The 20,936-nt window shown below is 33.9% G+C and overlaps 2 pseudogenes; both read right to left on the reverse strand.

Moving 5' to 3' along the window:
- LOC129298041 (probable magnesium transporter NIPA6) lies at positions 1–5,030 on the reverse strand (annotated as a pseudogene).
- Positions 5,031–8,325: 3,295 nt separating this feature from the next.
- LOC129298039 (serine--glyoxylate aminotransferase-like) lies at positions 8,326–12,859 on the reverse strand (annotated as a pseudogene).
- Between the last annotated feature and the right edge of the window lie 8,077 nt (positions 12,860–20,936).

Here is a 20,936-nt window from a genome sequence, read left to right on the forward strand (position 1 = left end):
TTGATGCATGAGAAAGAATATTTCTTTTTCACAAGGGGGAAACAAATATAATGAACAGAATTACTGCTTGATTCCCTGTACACCTCAATACTTTACAAACAAAAGCCGAGGTAATCTCTAGCCCTAATCACTTTTTTTCACTTCTTCATAACAATTCCTCTCATAATCAAGCTAGTCTTTAAACAAATCCAATAACTCTTTTCCTATTTCTAAATTTCACAAGGAAGGCAAACCTTTTCATCAGAACCCAGCAACTATGGACAGAGTGTACAAATGTGAAACCGACTGCAACATATCAGTTCTTGAATCATCTTCGAAACTGGAAAATCCATGACACTAAATTCCTGAGATGCTCATACATTATTATGAACAGAATGTGTTCAGGAATTTCCCCATCATATTATGATTTCAGAACTACTTGAATTGCCACGTGGCATCATTACCATCCGACAGACCTTTCCTTTGGATTCTCCAGAGTTCACGCTTTGCCTTCTTCCACTGTGACAGAATGGAATAAAAGAAAAAAAGAAAAGAAACCATCTAATGTGATTCTTGTCTTCTTAAGCTCATAACCTCAGAAGGGGCCGCATTTTCATCAGCTAGCTTAAAGAATTCTCCATTGCCAGCACAAAGTAGGGTAGAAAATGAAGGCGATAAAACTGCAGAATTGCTACCTGCAATGCACATTGTCAACACATGTAGAGTGAAAGACGATAATCAATCAAGGTCCAATAAAAGAGTAGAATGTTGATATTGGCGATAGAGTTGAACGGTAGGAGTAGATTTCCACACACCTCCAAAAGAAGGACTTCTCTCATAGTCCTTGGACACCTGCAACAAAATGGTGCCAGCGAGCACAACAATAAATCCACACACTTCTGATGCGATAGTCCCAAAACTTTGGCCCTCCCAATCCTGTAAATACAAGGTGAGTTGATATTGAGCTAATAATTCAAACTTATAGACGATATTCTTCTACATCCTCAACACTTGACAGCATAACAAATTGGAAATACCTTAAACATTATTACGCTGGCTAAGATTGTGAGTGTTGTGAACATTACATAATATATGGGAGACACAATTGCAGTGTTGAAGGTGTCAAGAGCCTGAAATATCGAACACGCCTTGTCAAATGAGAATGTATTACGTCAAATGCAAGACTTCAAAGATAGTGAACTATACCAGTACAAATAAATCAAATTTAACAAATAAATGCAAAACATCATTTGCAGCAAGAAAAAACAAAAACCACAGAATTAGCATCTGGGATGGTCATTATTGCAGCGAAGAATATTTATCAAATATCAACGGAAAGTTATTTATTGTCTATATATGTATATGCTAGAACTTATAATAAATTATTCATGGACTCAGATTTGAACAGACTAAGCTTTCAAGTTGAAGAGGTTTATGACATGGTGTCATCACAAACCCTATGAGCAAATGATCAAGAGTTTTAAACTCTTAACGGGTCTTTTTGAACAACTGTCAAGAGTTTTATTTTCATGTATTTTCTAGCTACGTGTGTTAATAGGAAAGACCCGTGGTGCTCGAAAGCACAGAGGAATAGTCTTTATAATTCTTTTCAGCCATATGCGCTTCAATTCTACTCATAGATTCTTCAGCTCACTGATGTCATGAGTATTCAGCTCCAATTGTGTGAGATCGCCCTTTTCATCATTGTCTCACAAAGCTCCATCGTCTGCTCAAGACCTCCAAGGCATTCATGCAATCATGTTTCCATCACTGCCCTCTGGATCGAATTTCAGGCAACCCCGTTTGTCCAGAAAACCAACTCTAACACCATTTGATACGTGACAAGCTGTATTTATGTACTTAGAAGTATACCAAATCCATATCACACCCATCACAACAATACATCTACCCTATCTAGAGTAACTAACTAACAGATTACTAACCTCCTAATCTCCCTTGTAACAGACCACGCAGGCTTTAAAGCTTTTTAATCCCTTCTTGTTAATGTTGTGTCTTTTCTTCTTTATTCGGTTTTCTTCTGCCTTAAGTTGTGACTTAAGTTCTGCAAGGACCTCCCTTCAGCACCTATTAACTGGAAAACTCTTCCAATGGTTCTCACACACCAGTTTGGCATCTTTGAATCTCAGAATCCTTATTTTGTTAGTTTCCTAATTAACCTCTGCACTATGCCTAGATACAAAAAAGGAAAGGAAAACCAGTTACTTTTAATGATCTCTTTCTCAAACTTGAACGTTACCACAATGAAGAAACATGTGCACATTATAGTGCCCATTCTCAGAGATAAAGGTAGAAGAAGATGCTAAAGGAGTAGAATGTAGTTAAATAACTGTCACAGATATTAAAAGCATTTCTGGACCTTCTCCTGGCAGCCTAAGTTATTGGGATGAAATGGACCTTGAAAATCGTAATAACTATGTCAGAAAAAATTCCATCTTAACAATTCCTCAAATATTGGGACTACCATCAAAAGGTCATTAACAGTTAAGAAAATAATTTATATACTACATATAAGGTGAAAGAGCAGTTTTATTGGTTCAGAGAATTTCAAAAGACAGGCTGAGGCAACGGGACCTTTTTCAAGGCACATAGAGTAACCAACCTTATTGAGGTAATTCATTTGAGTGATGACGCATATAGCCACAACCAACATAAAGAACCATGTTTCAGGGTAGACTAATTGATTCACCCCTTCAAATGTCAACTTCAATGAAGTTCCAAGGGCTTTAACACTCATCACCTGAAAATTCATAACAATTTCATATAGAGCAGTAACAGAAACTAGGGGTGGCAAAGACAGATTATAGTATGCAATTCATTATTCTAAATTGAATGCAGATTGAGGGGTGAAAAAACTTTAACAGATATTCATCAATCATTGGACCAGATAAAGATTCTCAATGTATACATCCCTCCCTTCTCCCTCAAAAATGGGGAGATGAGAGGGTATAGAAGTGTGACAAATTGAGCCAATGAAGTACTTAAAAATATTTTTTTAATATAATCTCTTTGGACCACAATATATGACATCTTTTAAAATCTTTACTTTATCCAAAATATAGGGCATTAGGTAATTTTTATAATTGTTTTTCCAACTATACCCCTAATTCATTTATTACTTTTTCTTTTTTTTAAAATGATGTATTGGAATTTCAATTGTCATTATTAAGGCACTTATACAGAATATTTAATGAGGGTACAATTGAAAAGATGTAAAAAAATTTCAGAAATTAAAGTTTCACCCAACTTTTTTTTTTCCCTTTAAAACTGTGAAATAGTTACCAATGTCCTATATCATGATCTAGAGAGAATAACATTGTACCACAACATAGGTACCAAAATTTAAAAAGAAAAAAATGAAAAGGAAAGGAAAGAAAGAAAGATAGGTATCAAAATCAAATGACTTTAAAAAGGAGATCAAGTACCACAGTTTATATATCTGTTAAACAAGATATTTTGAGGAAACAAGTGCATCAAGCTCAGATTAGCCATAAACTTGAGGAGAGAGTTGTTCAGTTGCTTACAGAGAGGGATCCCATCAACGAACAAATTCCAGTAAAACCAGCACATTGGTATGGCCACACCGCGGTGAAAAATGGAAGACCAAAATGAAAACCAATACCGCTACCGAGCACACATATGCCAGAAATGCTGCAATGAAAGAAATGCCAATATTAACCAAGAACTGTAAAACAATCGTCTTTGAATGTAAACAGCAGAGCATTCTAACCTGGTTGGGTAGCCAAATTCCATATTTCCTGAACAGATGTGATAGTACGCTCTCCAGGCGCATGAATGACAATAATGACAGAACCAGCAATGCACATTACACAGCCCAACATTCCAAGAGGGTGCAGCCTCTCTTTCAAAATAAAGTGAGCCAAAACCGCACTACAGGATAGCATTCACATTTCACAGTCATGGGTCAATGGAGAATCAACCATGTTAGTTTACAATGTAAAAGAAAACACTTGCAAAATTAATTAAGGCCAGAAGAAGAAGAAGAAGAAGAAGAAGAAGAAGAAGAAGAAGAGTTAAGTTAGCTACCTCACAATGATACTCAGTGCACCAAGTGGAGTGACTAGAACTGCTGGGGCAAATGCATATGCAACAAAGTTTGCAACCTCTCCAACAATCACTAAATCAGAAATTGTAAAACAAAAAAGATTCTGCAAGAAGTCAGCAAAGGATCAAAAGCCCATGACCATGATAATTACATATTATAGTTAGTCATTAACAGAAGCACAACTGAAAAATATAGCAAAGTAACTTGTTTAAGCATCTCCAGGCACAACCAAAAAGAATAAGCAATGCAATGACCTAGACAAACAGTAGAGAATGATATGGGGCACTAAATCCAGGCTCTATTAAACAACGTAAAATGAAATTGCTTCAACTTTGACAAGCATCCAAATCTAGATAATCTAACTAACTTTGTACAATGATGTGGTCAAATTAAAACCAAAAAAGAAGAAACAAGAAAGTTCAGCCCAAATAACTACGGTTAGAAAAGAAAAATAGAAGTTCAGAAACAGCATTAGGTGCTTACTTGTGACCATTCCTAACCACCAGAGCGGCTCCAATAGATAATAATACCCTCCAACACCTACAAAATAAGAAACCACGGCTAACCAAATTAAACACTTAATCGCCCAGTTAGAAAAACAATATCAGGCAAAAAAAAAAAAACAAGAAGAATATTCACCAGCTCTGACACCAGTAGCTGCAGCTGCTCTTCTAAGACCTTTCTTCTTAATGATGAAGCTTGCCCCAATGAATCCACTTGAAGCCAACGCCAAAACGACACCTTTCAGATTCTCTTTTGACATCCCCATGTTGAGAGCTCGTCAATTTTTCTGGATTTGGTATTTTCTCCTCCCCCTCCTCCTCATCGATTAGCTCCAAAAATGACTTGGGTTTTCAGATCATCTTGCTTCGATTGGTGATTCCAGTCAGCCTTCTTAGTATGGAAAAGTTGGGAATAAGATTGTTGAATATGCTGATACTGTGACACACCAAATGCTTGTGTAAACAGACCTGCATGGGCTCCACTTCTATAATTCTAAATAAAATGACATTTAAGGCTCTGAAAAGAATTTATCATAAAAAGGACATATGAGTGCTGAGTGCAGGTATATTCTCAATTTCTATATATAAAATATTTTTAATTAAATTATATAAGTTAACTAAAATTAATTATCTCCTTAAAAGTATAATAATATTTCATTTTTATTTTTAATTATTATAAATAAAAAATAATTTTTTAAAATAAAATGATGAGTTTTTTAATATAATAAAAATATAATGATCTGTTTATATTATCTACTTAAAAGTATAACAATATTTCATTTTATTTTTAATTATTATAAATAAAAAATAATTTTTTAAAATAAATTGATGAGTTTTTTGTAATATAATAAAAATGTAATGATCTGTTTATTAAAAAAAATATGTTGATTTCCTCTTATATTTAAAAAAAAATATTTTAAAAAAGTTTTATATGATGAGACAGAGATATTATGGTATCATTGAAAACTGAATTTAACTTATATTTTTATTGAAATTTTAACCATAATATATATGTATTTTTATAAAATAATATTTTATATAAAATTTTTAGATTTTTATTGTAATAAATTTTATCACCGCCTTAAATGTCATTTTTCCTTATTTATACTACCCTCGAAAATGAAGATAATTACTTAGAAGAAATAAATCCATGTGCCTGTGCTAGACGCTTGTGCGTAAAGTAACACAAAAAATAATAATAATAATAATAATAATAATAATAACCAACTGTTGATCAAACATCGGAAAGGCCGCGCAGCCCGCAAACAACGCAACGTGATCTGTTTATTTTCAATTAAAGCGGATTTATTTAAATTAAATTTATTTAAATTAAATTTAAAATATCTTTTCTTTTTTAAAAAATTCATATCATTAAGCATAAATCCAATTTTTTTTAAGTGAATTCAAGTTGGCCTATCAGACTTAGCTTAAATTACCGACTCTACATACATATAAAGTCAATAATTTTAGTGACCAGGCTCAATTTGAGTTAGGACTTATTCAAACTCAACTTAAATTATCTTATTTTTTTAAAAGGCTTATATAATCAAATTTGGTCCTAATTTTTTTTGAGGTAATATGTTGAGTTTAGTTCAAATTATCAGCTACTTTCTATGTGTATATGACCAAAAATGAAAGTTATGAATAGGGAAAAAGCCAAAAAGGGTTATTTTTAGAAGAATAATTTTGAACTGTTTTGTTTTTCATGGCACACCAGTACCAGTGTTCGTTCCTACAATGGACATGAGATGAGACACTGCCCGGAAAAATTGGAATAAATATTCAACTTTTTTAGTGAACTGTGCTTGCTTTTCGGTGTTTTGAACTGAATATCATGTGACTTATCAGTTAATTGTGCATTGAGGGTTCATCGTTTAAGAGATTTGATCTTAAGCGTGATTTCAATTATAATAAATAAATATACACAGTACATTCCTAAGTCCTCAACTTACATCTGGCAAACAAAATCCTGAGCTTATCAATCAGCCGTCTTGACTTTTTTATGACTAACTACTTGAAAAAAATGAGGTTAAAGAAATAAACTCACAAGTGAAACATGTCACGGATTATTCTCTACTCTTAAATAACTGATCTTTGTATGATATTTTAATTAAAAGAAAAACGTTATTTTTGGGAAGAAACAGAAAAAATCATTTCAAGGTATTATATCTAGTGATTAGTGTACACACACACACACAATCTTGAATTTAATTTTATAAATAAAAATGGCGTTGTGAACATTATCATTAAACTTTTGAGTCATGCTTTAAATTTATTATTTTTATATTTTTAATTTATAAAATTATTTTAACTTACTTATAAATTTAAATTAAATATAAATTTAATTAAACTTACTAATTGACTATTTAAACTTATTATTTTTATATTTACAACGTATATAATCTTGTCCCCTTATTTATAAACTTAAATTATATGTAAATTTAATTAAATTTGTTAAAGTAGTCAATTTTTTATTAAATCGAGCGAGTTAAGTATATATTATATATAATTTGATTTATAGAAGCAGTAAGATCTGATTGATTAAAAAAAATAAAATTCAAAAAATAAAAACTAATATTAATAAAAAATAAAAAATAAGTTGACATATTTTAAAATTTAGTATGATAATATATTAATATAAATGGATTTAATTTCAGTAATTTATAATTGAAATATATTGAAATAAAATTATAATTATATTTTATATTTAAATTTTTTAATGATTATTTATTAATAAGATAAACTTTTATAAATTTACAATTTAATTATATAATTTAAATATGCATGGTTAGGGTTGAGGGCTGATGAGTTTTATAAAATATAATTTGCAAATGATGAGTTCATTCATGCGCGTCACGATGGGATATAGTTGGAACCACCCAATAGAAAGCGAGAGTCAAAGCATGAGGGATCGCTCCAGATGAGACAACTGTAATGTGGGCCCACACGTGGTATGAATGCTGCCACGTGTATGATCTCAGGTGGTTGATGTGGTTTCGTCTTATATGTTCATCATCACTGTTAGTGGGCCACAGAGGGCCGATCAGGCCCAGTTGTCCTCATCACTTGACTAAACACTCTCCTTCGGTTACAGCCCAATGTCGGCAAAGAATCAAACTATAATCTATCTGTGGCCTGGTAGTCGTAATATTTAATCGTTAGGAAATTGATGTTATCTAGATAAATCAAATTTGTGAATCAGCTATTGCATAAAATCAAATTTATTGATTGGGAGAAGTTCGCTTAAAATATTTTTTTTAATGGAGAAAAATAAAAGAAATTTTAAAAATAGATGATGAATTGAATTCAAGATTAAAACAATAAAATTTAGATAATCTAAATCAAATTTAGAAAAAATCCTGCTCATCACTTTTTAAATTCAGATTTCAGATGATCTGGATTAAGGGAAAGTCTGGATTTAACTATGAGAAGGACAAGATTAAAAAACATATATACTATAAAAATTTTATAAATCTTGGAAGATAAAAAATATATAACATCTATAAAACACTAAGAAAAATTTAAAAACTTGGACTGTTGTGGCTCCTGCTAACCCCTCACTTTCTACCATTAACTAAACTCATACGTTTGGTTTGGACGTGGGGCAAAAGTGGGAAGAGGGAAGAGAGAAAATTAGGAAGAGAAATTTCTTAAAAAAACAAAAAAAAAAAGTTATTTTTTTAACCATATTTAAGTATTTTCCCTCATAGTTTTCTCTGTTGTCTATTTTTTTCTCCATCCAAACGAAGGGTGAAAGCATGAAGCAAAGGGGGAGTTTCTATTTTATTGCCCACCAATTCTGATACACAAACAAGTGAAAGAAGCAATGCGTTGAATAATTAAAGTAGAGAATAAGATTGGGAAGAGGAGATTGTATATGTAATGTAATTTCACAGAGAATCCCAGAAAAGAAAGGACTTGAAGGAATGCGAGAATCTGGAGAATGGAATCAAATCAAATCCTGGAAGGGATGAAAGGAGTGTTGTTCTGTAAGTAAGCACTCGCAACACCAACACCACTTCCAAGCTTCACAGGGTATCCCACATCTCTCAATACCATCTCTACTCCAGCAAGACATCCCAATAGTTGCAACTGTCAAAACAAATTTCAATGCATAAAGTTTTGGTCAAGTTTGTTATGCAGTTGTTTAACCCTAGTCAGCAAGAATGAACTAGTCAATGACACAGTACAATTGTGTTTGGTCAGAAATAAAAAGAGGGGAGAGAGAGAGAGAGTAAGAACATGCACAAAAAATGAGACAAATCTTTTTTTTATACTAGTGTAATTATGTAAATCCCGTGCATTATATGAAGTCTGAAAATAAGTTACATTGTTCATAACTTACAAATAATGCAACTTATTAAACGTTCTATATTATATATTATCTTTGTTATGGTTGCACAAAAATATCTGTTTTCTTAGAGCATACAAAGGTTGGGCTGGGCATTACCTTGGCCCAATATTTGGTCAACTAGATTCATCAAACCAACCAAACCTCCATACACTTACACACCTAACCTCCAAACAATTAGTATGTACATTTCTACATCTGTATATATAAACAAGGATTATGCATGCTTTGAAGGGAGAGAGGGAAATGAAGAATACCTCGTTCAAGTTGCCGAGATGGCCTATCCTGAAAACCTTGCCAGCAACTTTGTTGAGGCCAAGGCCTAGGCTCAAGTTGTATCTCTTCCATGCCCTTCTCACTATTTCAGCACTATCTATGTAAGGAGGAACAAGAACAGCAGTCACAGTATCACTATACCACTCCTCCTCCTGTGTACAGTTCTTCAAACCCCACGCCTCAACTGCAAGTCTGTATTTCTACTACATTTAGAATCTCTCATGTTTCTTGCACAAATGTAAAGATACTAAGAGCCGCTTGCTTGTTAGAAAAGAATGGATTAAAAAATAAAGATAAAAATAGAATAATTAATATGTGAAGAAGAGATGGGCCAATCATATACATAAAGGGGCAAGGATAATATAATTCATGAAATTAGGAGTCATGATTCTTAATATTTGTGGTGGGTGTGGCAATTTCCATGTTTAGGATATGTGGTACTGAGTTTTTTTACCTTTACAATGATAAATTGGATAATTTAGTTCATTTTCTTTATTTTATTAATCCATTCCATTCTAGCAAGTAAATGGGCCTTAAAATACTCTGCCCTTCACAGAATTTAGCACTATATGCCTAAACCCGCTTATTCAGTCCTTTTTTCTATTATTTTTCCCCCCTCAAAATGATGCTTACTATAATTATTACTTGATACATGAGAGAGCAGTTAAAGGCGGCACAAAAATTAGAGATGTCAAGTTATTTTACTCAAACAAACAACTTTCAAAAGCCTTGCTCAAATCAAATGCAAAAACAAAGTGTTGTTTAACTGTCGAAACTCCTGAAGGAAATGAACATATCATGTGCTTACCTGGTCGCTTCTCCTAAACGATGGTGTCTGGCAATCACATTTTCGAGTCCTTCCTCGAAAATGAGATCGAGGGCTGCTCTGAGACCATACAACAACTGAATGGAAGGAGTGTAAGGCCAATAGGTTCCCAACTTGTAGAACTTCAAGTAGTCACTCCAGTCAAAGAAAACTCTGACTGATCTTGCAGTTTTTGAGGCCTCCAAGGCTTTAGGGCTTGCACATACTATGCCTATCCCAGTAGGGAGGGAAAGAGCCTTCTGAGAGCCAGTTAGGGCTACATCGATTCCCCATTCATCCATACGAAAATCAAGGGCACAAATGGAAGATACTCCATCGACAAGGAGAGGGCTGGATGCTGATATTCATCTGATAGTTTAATGCACCATGTGAGATTTGTGTTATGGATAAACCATGAAAAGAAAGGGCTAACAGACATTTTTAAGTTTCAACGAACAAGTTCATCTGCATGGTGTACTAAATTGAAGATGTATTAAGTAATCCAAAATAGTAATAGTTTATTGAGTTTCTTAACAGATTAACTTGATGTGACTGTTTTTCATGTTGTGCCGCACCTAGATATGTTGACATGGCACTGATGAGTCAACGGAAAACCAGAATTCATTGGATGAACTTAGGTGATCTGAGCTTATATGGTTGCCATGAGATAAAAGGCAATCACATCATGTGAGTTTGTCCAAAAAATTAAGCGGGCCATTATTATTTGGATTACTTCTGCACCTTCGATGAAATGAGAAGGATGAAATTGTTCTTGAAAAAAATAAAGGGACTAAGCTGCGTCTTTACTGAATAAACAGGTAATGTAAGTGCAATTAAATCCAAGGATAAAAGGAAGAAGAAAACAGAACTAAATTTAACATAGAAAAGCCCAAGGTCGGCAAAGTAGAGGCTATGAATGGATTGGTAAGCTTGTAGGCCACAAAAAAGGTATTAAAATTACAGAAATGTAGATAAGGGTAGTGAACATCTGTCAAGCTCTATTACAGCGCCTGAAACAAATATAACTTAATTCTTTTGACGGATCATTTCAATTCAAATACTTAGGTTTTCAAGTGAAGACTCACTAAGAGTTTTATTATGATATCTTTCAATTCTCACCAACAGAACCATCCAAAGCAAAGCTATCAGTGGAAAGGAGAGAAGAGCATTAGATGGAATTCTTACCGAGAATTTTTCTCACTTTGGCCAGGTTATTAGTGACCCCAGTTGCTGTCTCATTGTGAACAATGCAAATTGCCTTTATGGTGTGTGCATTATCTGATGCAAGTTTCGATGCCAGAATGTCCAGGTTGGCTCCTTGTCCCCATTCACTTTCAACGACATCAACATTGAAGTTAAGACGTTGCTGCTGATCAATCCAAAGCAAACTAAATTGGCCAATCAGAAAAGATACAATCCGATCTCCCGGAGACAATGTGTTTGTCAGTGCACTCTCCCATGCACCAGTACCTGCATCAAAAGTACTAGCATTACTGCATAATAAACAAAACAAAATAATTCAGGAAAAGAAAGTTCTTAGAAAGACAACCAAGCCATTCAGGAAGAGATATGTATTGTTTTCAGTAAACTGAGTATGAAACAAACATATATCAAGGTTCATAGACATGCATTTTCCAAATCAAGGTTCCAACTGATGTTGTTACTACTGCAGAATATAGGACACACCGGATAAAATTATTATTCTCATACACTGGCAAGATATTATTTCATAGGCATGCATTTTCCAAATCAAGTTTCCTAAAGAGTAATATAATCTTTTCAGTAAACTGAATGTGAAAGGTTAATGATGATCGTTTTAGGCAATGGACGGACTTCTTGTTATCAATATTGTTCTAGTGAAATGAATACAATGTTGATGAGGCACTAATAGAAGATTTTTGCAAATAAAAATCTACACATATAGAAAAGTACAATTTGGCCTGAACCATGTGTAGAAATTACCTGTTGTGGGAATAAGAAATGGAGTTCCAGTGATAGTCTTAAAGATCTTCTTCACATCCTCAATCAGATTTTTCGTCAGTGCTGGGATTGCTGGAGAACGGTAGTCCTCATTGTTGCGGTTCATCGCCCGAATGACCGGTTCAGGGATGTTGACGGGCCCTGGAACAAAGAGATGGTTTCTTCCTGGTCCATACACGTAGTCCATCTTGTCCTGCTTGAATTATCAGCTTCCTCAGATTCAAGCAGTTAACTTTTCCGTCTGATGAACACCTAAAAGAAATCCATCGTAGAGTTAATAACCCACTTCAATAGTTTGGTCATAAACTATTGCTTATTCATCTATCAATGGTCAAGCTTGAAACTGAAACAACTAACTTCAAAATTGACATAATAAGATTGAAATTTAAGCCTTTTTTTTTTAAAAAAAACCAAACCATTAAACTTACTGACTGTTCAGCATTATCTCCAACAGTTACACAGTGTAACTGGCGACACATAAATCAAAATAGGTTGGAACAAAAATTATCCTGGGTTATGAAACGTTTGAAATTGTAATATTACAATACAAGGATAAACAAGGAATTGAGGTACTACAGAAACTCGATTAATCTCCTCTGTTACTGCTAGTCAGTAAACAATTAGAAGAGTGATTTTCAGATTTGCAGAATAGGAAATCATATTCGGACTTCAAGGCTATACTTGAAAACCTTTCAGTTTCAGGATGCTCTCCTCATCTCAATTTTGAATCAAGAACCGAGCACTAACCGGAAGAAAAATCATCAAATGGATAGCATTAACTCGATTCACCAAATTAACTGATTTTGAAAATTCCACAACTAACTCGAACAAGAAAGGAATAGAAACAGAAGAGGAAATGATAGCGATTGCGAGTATCGAGAAGGAATAGAAGAAAGTGAATTGGTAGCATTACCTGAGGCTGAGTGAGCGTGGAAGAGAGAATCTGCAGGAAACTTGTTGGAGGGAAGAGACGTGGCTTGCCAGCTTACTATCAGAAAAAAGAGAAGAAAGAGCAATTCGCATTCGCCATGGTAAGAGCGCGGGAGAACCAATCAACTGCTAAGGTGGGGCCTAGTGCCAACGTGGCAGATAAGGACAAGAATCTCTCTCTCTCTCTCAGCTCAAACTATTTATTGTTTTTGTGAAAATTATCTCTCATGAGTCATCATGAATTCATGCATTGATTATGAAAGTATTTGATCATATGAAAGATTTATGCACACATTACATTTTGAAAAATATAAAATACTTATACATACGTTAAAAATAATTAATCCTTTACAATATGGTGAATCAAATTAAATTTTTATTAAAAAATATTTACATTTAATACTTGAACATAATTACTTTCAATATATGAATGATGTAATAATATGTAAAAGACTCTTCATATAATATTCCTCCTTCATTTTACATTCCATTCGGTTTGACGCATTTAAAAAGAAAATGAACTAATCATTTAATAAAATTAGAGAGAAACAAAGTTGGATGGAGAAAAACCGTATATAACACGCACATAATTATTTTCTTTATTAGTATTAATATTATGGTCAAATATGTTACAGTATCAACACAAAATTTAAATTATTATTGAAAAAAAGTGTCTCCTCCTCGACGAATTTTGAAAAGCAATTACGGGTCTTATTATTATTATTATTATTTTAAGGTTTAATTGTTTATTTTATTTTTTCTGCTTTATTTGTTTTCTTATATATAAGAAAAACAAAATCTTAAGGTTTAACAGGCCTTTAGCTTGTGCCACCCCCAAAAAAAAAAAAAAGCCATTAAGCCAAGTTTTTGAGAATGCATTTTATTTATTTATTGCAACAATAAGGTATTTTTATTAATTTGAATCTAGGTTCTCATAGTTCATTACCAACTAAACCAAAATTTATGAGCCAAGATTCATCAAACTTAAGAGAGTTTTTTTTTTTTAAAAAAAAGAATTAAGTATTGTGGTCAAGTATGTCAGAATATCAAAATTAAGTATGTCAGAGTTTTTTAAAAAAAATTAATTATTTTCTCTTTTATAATTTAAATACATTCAAATTTTAAATCTCAAACTAAAAAATAATGTCTCCTTTATGCTTAATTATCCCGTTTGTATAAATTACATTACCATTTTCCATTGCAGTATCTTGGGGGAACAGAAAGTTTGAGGTTTGAGGAAAGCAATACGAGAGAAAAAGTGATAATAGAATTTCAACCACACTTCACTTGTGGGAGAAGACTAGGCCACACCCACCCTATAAATTCCTCTTTTGTACTTTTGTGAATTCCCTTTCCATCTTTCAATTCATAGCCCTAAATTTCACATATAAATAATTTTGAAATTAAACTCAACTAAAATGAGAAGAGGAAAAAAAGTCTATAACTTTTATCACAAAGAAGATTATTGTTTTTGATCTATGACCTGATTTAACATGTGAGAGTCCATGGATCAAGGAAGAATGATAATTAAAAACATCTTAAAAAATTAATATTAAATCAAGATATCTTCAAAATTTAAGTTATTATATTCAATACCCATTCTCTTATATTTTAGTACTAAAAACCCTTAGGTATCATTTTTAATTGATGAATTTGAATTTTAAATTTAAAAGCATTTCAAATCTCACAATTAAAATTTATATATTTAAAATCATTTGTTTAATTAGTTTAAAAATTTTAAATGAAGAAAAGAGATAAACAGGTATTTGAAACAAAAATTAAAAATAAAAAATGACTAGTTTGTGTTATTAAAAATATGATTATAAATGTATCAACAATAAAAATGCCAAAAGGATAAAATGTTTGAAATAATTAAAATTTTAAATGACAATGATGTAAAATGAATTTAAAATTATAAAAAAATTATAATTTAAAATGGATTTGAATTTAAACAAAATCCAAGTCCAAATCCTCATTGATCTAAACACACACCATTTAACAAATTCTAATTTGGTATTAACCTTCTGATGAGTACCTTAACTGTTATTCTCCTAGTTGTTGGATCAAGTCAACAGATTGAATTTTAAATAACACAACAGAGGTTCTCATGAGAAATAATCTGTTCTTAGAATATCTCATTTCTTTCTTGCTTAAAGTGAAGTGATACTTAAAATGGACGGTCCAAAATTGACATTTGGACTTTGAATGGCCCTTTCTTAAGCTACAATGTTATTTGTTTCCATTCATTGTAGGGTTCATTTCATTCTCCAATCACTCTTCAACACCTCGCTTTCTCCCCTTTTTTTAGTTTTTTTAGTCCTCCCGAAATTCCTATTATATTAAATATTGAAAATGCAGTACAAAACATAAGTTTTCTTGCCCATTGGATATTTCTCTTCTTAGTTACCCATGTACGGATCTAGAACTTTTTAGTGCATAATAACTGAACATGACTCGCTCGTGGCAACCAGACAAGCTATAAGTGTTTACAGTAACAAACAAATATGACAACTTTTCAGGTCAAAAAAACCAAAAAAAAAACAAAATAAATATGGGAAATTTGTGTTTCCAACGTCTTAAAAAAGGAATTGAATGAATAAATAAATAAACACTGTGCCTTAAACACACAACTTTTTCATTTATAGGAAAATAAATTACGAAAGACTGGACGAGCAAAATAAGAAGTCCGAGCAGCCTCATTTAAAAAAACAGGATACATGAGATACTTATGAAACTCAATTAATGGAATGTTGAATTTATGAAGGGGGATATGTCCTATAGAGAAACCAATAACAACAACAACAACAAGCCTTTTATCCCGATTAGGTGAGGTCGGCTACATGAATTACAAGACGCTATTGTACTCTATCATTTATCAAGCTTTTAGGAATATTATTAATTAAGAGATCGCGTTCAACAACTTCTAAGAGTGTTTTCTTAGGCCTTTCTCTACCTCTCTTAATCGGACTTAAAGTTATATGTTTCCACTCCACTTCTCACCGGTTCCTCCCTTGATCTTCTTTGTACATGCCCAAAACATCTCAACCATTTTCTACCATTTTTTTCTCAATAATGCCACCTTCACTTTTTCGCGTACGTGCTCATTTCGAATTTTATCTTTACATGTATGTCCGCACATCCATCGTAACATTCTCATCTCTGCTACTCCAACTTTATGCTCTTGCTGTCCCTTAGAGCCCAACATTCACTACTATATAACATTGCCGGTCTGATAAACAGGTGATAAAACTTTCCTTTAAGTTTATTAGGCACCTTACGGTCACAAATAACTCTTTTTAACTTTTCTCCAATTAAACCACCCAGCTTGAATTCTATGTGAAATATCTCCACTGATTTCGCCATCATTTTGAATAATGGCTCCCAAATATCTAAACTTTTTCACTTGAGTATAATTTGATCTCCCAATTTCACTTCCAAATTATTGTCAAATAGTCCTTTATCAAATTTACATATAAATATTCCGTCTTACTTCTACTCAGACGAAAACCTTTCGACTCCAATGTCCTCCTTCATAACTCAAGTTTGCAATTAACATCTTCTCTTATCTCTGCTATAAAAACTATATCATCCGCGAAGAGCATACATTCGGGATTTCCTCTTGAATATGTTCCGTCAAAACATTTAAAATCAAGTTGAACAAATAACTCAGAGATAATCCTGATATGTCCCAATCTTTATAGGAAAGCCTTTGTTTGACTACTAAGCGTTCTTATACTAGTTTTTATCCCCTTATACATATCGGGTATGGCTTTAATATAAGCAATCCGTACTCTCTTTTTTTCCAACACTTTTCCAAAACACCTCTCTTGTCTCTGCTATAAGAACTAATCATCCACGAAAAACATACATTTTGGGATTTCCTCTTGAATATGTTCCGTCAAAAACATTTAAAATCAAGTGAACAAATAAGAACTCAGAGATAATCCCTGATGTAGTCCAATCTTTAAGAGGAAAATCCTTTGTTTGACCACTAGGCGTTCTTATACTAGTTTTTACCCTCTCATAACATATCTTGTATGGCATTAATATAAGCAATCCGTACTCTCTTTTTTTCCAACACTTTCCAAAGCACCTCTCTTGGTATACGCCAGGTAAGCTTTTTCCAAATCAATAAAAACCATGTGTAGATCTTTTCTTTATAACGATACTTTTTCATTAATCCCCTTAGTAGATAGATCGCCTCTGTAGTTGATCTACCTGGTATAAAACCAATTTGATTCTCAGAAAATATTGTCTCCAATCTCAACCTGTGCTCAATTACTTTCTCCCACAATTTCATTGTGTGGCTCATGAGTTTAATCCCCTTATAGTTATAGTTACAATTCTGAATATCTCCTTTATTTTTATAAATGGGAATTAATATACTTCTCCTCCACTCATCAGGCATTTTCTTGGACCGTAAAAAATCACATTAAATAACTTAGTAACCATCTCACCCCTTCTTCACCTAAACATTTCCACGCTTTAATAGATATACAATCATGTCCGTTGGCTCTACAATTTGTCATTTTCTTAAAGCGGCCTTTACCTCTCTTATCACGTATTATTCGATAGAATGACAAATTTTGTTCTCCTTCACCAGTTACTAAATCCTCAAGTTACTAGATGAATCCTCTCCATCATTGAAAAGTTTAGAAAAGTAAGTCTCCCATCTCCATCTATTTTTAATTTCATCGTCTGTAACTAAAATTTCTTCCCTCTTCATCCTCAATACACCTTACATGTTCTAGATCTCTTGATTTTTTTCCCTACTCTTGGCAATCTTATAAATTTTTGCTCTCCTTCCTTCGTCTCAAGGTTCTTATAAAATTCTTCAAAAGCTTAGAACGAGCTTCACCCACAGCTCTCTTAGTTTCCTTCTTAGCCATCCGGTACCTCTCCCAATTTTCCTCATTATTATACAAATATATGGCTTTAAAACAGTTCTTCTTATACTTGATTTTGTCCTATACACTATTATTCCACCACCAATACTCCTTATCTCTCGGACCAGAAACCTTTTGATTCTCCCAAAACTACTTTTGCAACCTCCTGTATCTTTTTAGCCTATCCTCCCATATGATGTTAGCACTTCCATGAGATTCTCAAATTCCTTTATCCAAAAGATTTCGCTTGAAATATCTTGCTTCTCACCTTTTAATTGCCACCACCTAATCCTTGGTGTTATTACTTGTCGACGTTTTTGGATTTTACTCATAATACACACATCAAGGACTAGGACCCTATGTTGTGTCGTTACAGCATCTCCGGGGATCACCTTACAATTTTTACAAAGTCTTCTATCTGTGTTCCTAACCAAAAGAAAATCAATCTGTGACCTTGAGGCTCCACTTTTGTAAGTGATGAGATGCTCATCTCTCTTCTTGAAACAAGTGTTGGCAATCTTAAAATCATATGTCATGAGAAATCAAGAAGAGTTTGTCCTTCATTGTTTAGCTCTCCAAAACCAAAACCACCAATGCACCCTCGCATACTGACCAACTTCCCTCCCGACATGCCCATTAAAGTCTCCTCCAATAAAAATCTTTTCACTTTGTGGTATGTGTCGAATCAACCCCTCCAGATCCTCCCAAAATAATTCCTTAAGACTGGCTTCTGTCCGACTTGCGACGTATAAGCGCTAACAATATTAACAGTCTCACGTCCAATTATCATTTTTAAGGAAATAATTCTGTCTCCAATTCTGCTAACTTCTACAACGTTCTTCTTCCACTCCTTATCTATAATGATGCCTACTCATTGTGTGCACTTACTTTTCCTGTATACCAAAGTTTGAAACCTTGAATATCCTTAACTTCTTCTCCACGCCATTTTGTTTCTTGCAGGCAAAGGATATTGATTTCCTTTGAATCATAAACCCCTACAACCTTTACAGATTTATAATTTAATGTCCCAACATTCCAAATACCAAATCTAATTTTGCTCTTATGGAACTAACTTCTTTAGCCACATGCGTCTAGAATGACACGGTAGCCCTTACTCATTTAACACTACATTCGAGCACCGATACAGCGACTCTAACTCACTTATCACTGTACTCGAGCCATGCAGCGCGTTACTTACGGGCAACAACCTAACATTAACATTATAACGTTTTTTGTCCATGTTCATGATAGATTCAACAAAGTTTAAACCCTGCAACCATTTATACGTTGAATATAACTCTAGCATAGGTCAAAATTTTTAATGAATAACACGTGCAATCAACATTTGATGGGCAATGTATGAGATTTTTGCGCGCACACAAATTACTGAGCCATTGTGCATAAAAATTCCAAAGAAATCCAAACAAATTCAACGATGCAGGATTAGTATTCCAAAAATTCAGCTGGAAACGAATACATCATTTGTTATTGTTTAACGAAGAGCACCAAACTAGTGAAAATTGATATATTAAAAAAAAATTCAGAGTACACGTGTAAACCTAGGAGGGGGAAAAATCCAATAATTCATTTTCATGGACCAGTGGAAATCACTTAGAAGAATACATTTGTGAGCATAAGCTAACATAATTTTATCCTGGCACGAGGCCAACCAAGAAGTTCATTAAATTGCAAAACTGATAATATACACTTTCCTAATACATGTCGATATAAGAGGTAAAGATTAAAAAAGGGGGAAAATTTTTTTCAAGATTTTCGCTATATACGTAACCACTTCGCTTGCTGAGCTCAACTTTAGGGAGGATGGTGAAAATCAAAAGGCTGACAATGAGGAAAAAAAAAAGTGGTGCAAGACAACTTCCTTTCATCTTTGCACAATCCAGATCATCGTCGGCTTCAACTACCTCATCAAGGCTGCAAATCCCATGTTTAGGGATTCATCAGGTGAGCCAGAGGGGGCCAAAAAAAGGATCTGCAAGATCTCATTATTCCCATGGGTTGAAAAAAATATACTCCAGAATATACAGTAGCTGAAGCCGTGTAAATTGCAGAGGGCAGGCCATAGCCCACTGCCACACTCCAGAATCAGCCATTGTCATCCACACAATCGTGACTATTTTATGCCTGAAGAGAAACCTGTCTCGGAGGAGCCCCACCAGGTCGTGTCCGATAAGGTTTCTCGCTGACGAGACGTCTATCTGATGGTCCAGCCCCAAGAATCCCCAGTGAGTTAGGGTCAGATGTTTGGATTCCGTTACCCATAGCTCTTCTGAGATGGTGGCTGCCCTTGGAAATGACCATCACCTTTCTCCTCTCCTCCTTCGCTTCCAAGCCTCAGATTTTCCTGTACTGTGAATTGGTTCTGGCATTTGATAGGAAGTCACATTTTTGTAATCCTCTTTGTCTCTCCACATGGCGAGAGAATGAACTAGGGTGGTTTCTCCCAAATGGACCAGAGACCGATCCATGATGTGAGAGGGGCCAGCCCCAGCGTCATCTTGTTGCTCCTGTTTAAGCTTGGAATAGATCTGATGCAGCCTCTCCCCTGAAAGATGGGAGAAGGTAGAGACATAGTTCCACAATCGCGTTGTCATCCCTGTAAATAATGAGGAGAATAAATTCAGACAACGCCAGTCATCCAGAAAGATAAACAAAATCAACACGGCTACACTTCGCTAAAATGACTATGAAACAAAGACCAATAACATTCAGAACCGGAAAAAGAACTTACTATCTTGCTTATAAGGTCCTCTTCATGCTCTAACACAATTTGATCTATCCTCAGCCCAAGAAGCTGTAAGTAATTGCGGATTTTGGAAAGCACCTAGAAAAAACCAGGACAAATCTTCTGAATTATTGAAGGTGTCATATAATTGGGGTGGGGACAAGAAGACTTTATTTCAGTGGCCACTTTTAAATGTACCTTTTCCTTTGGAAGATGGCACTGGTTTGTCTGCAACCTGTGGACGTTTCAAGGTTTTTCATTTCATCAATCATCACATCCTGACACCCCATTCCCATTTTACCTCCTTGAACTGCTCATACACTTCGTCATTGTCCGACATTTCACCCTCTTCTTTTACTATTGGTTCAATCCTCTGGGGCCTCAGGGATCTATCCTTTC

This window comes from Prosopis cineraria, unplaced genomic scaffold, assembly GCF_029017545.1.
Source record: "Prosopis cineraria cultivar Desert tree isolate PC_DT_omini unplaced genomic scaffold, ASM2901754v1 PC690, whole genome shotgun sequence".
NCBI classification, from domain to species: domain Eukaryota; kingdom Viridiplantae; phylum Streptophyta; class Magnoliopsida; order Fabales; family Fabaceae; genus Prosopis; species Prosopis cineraria.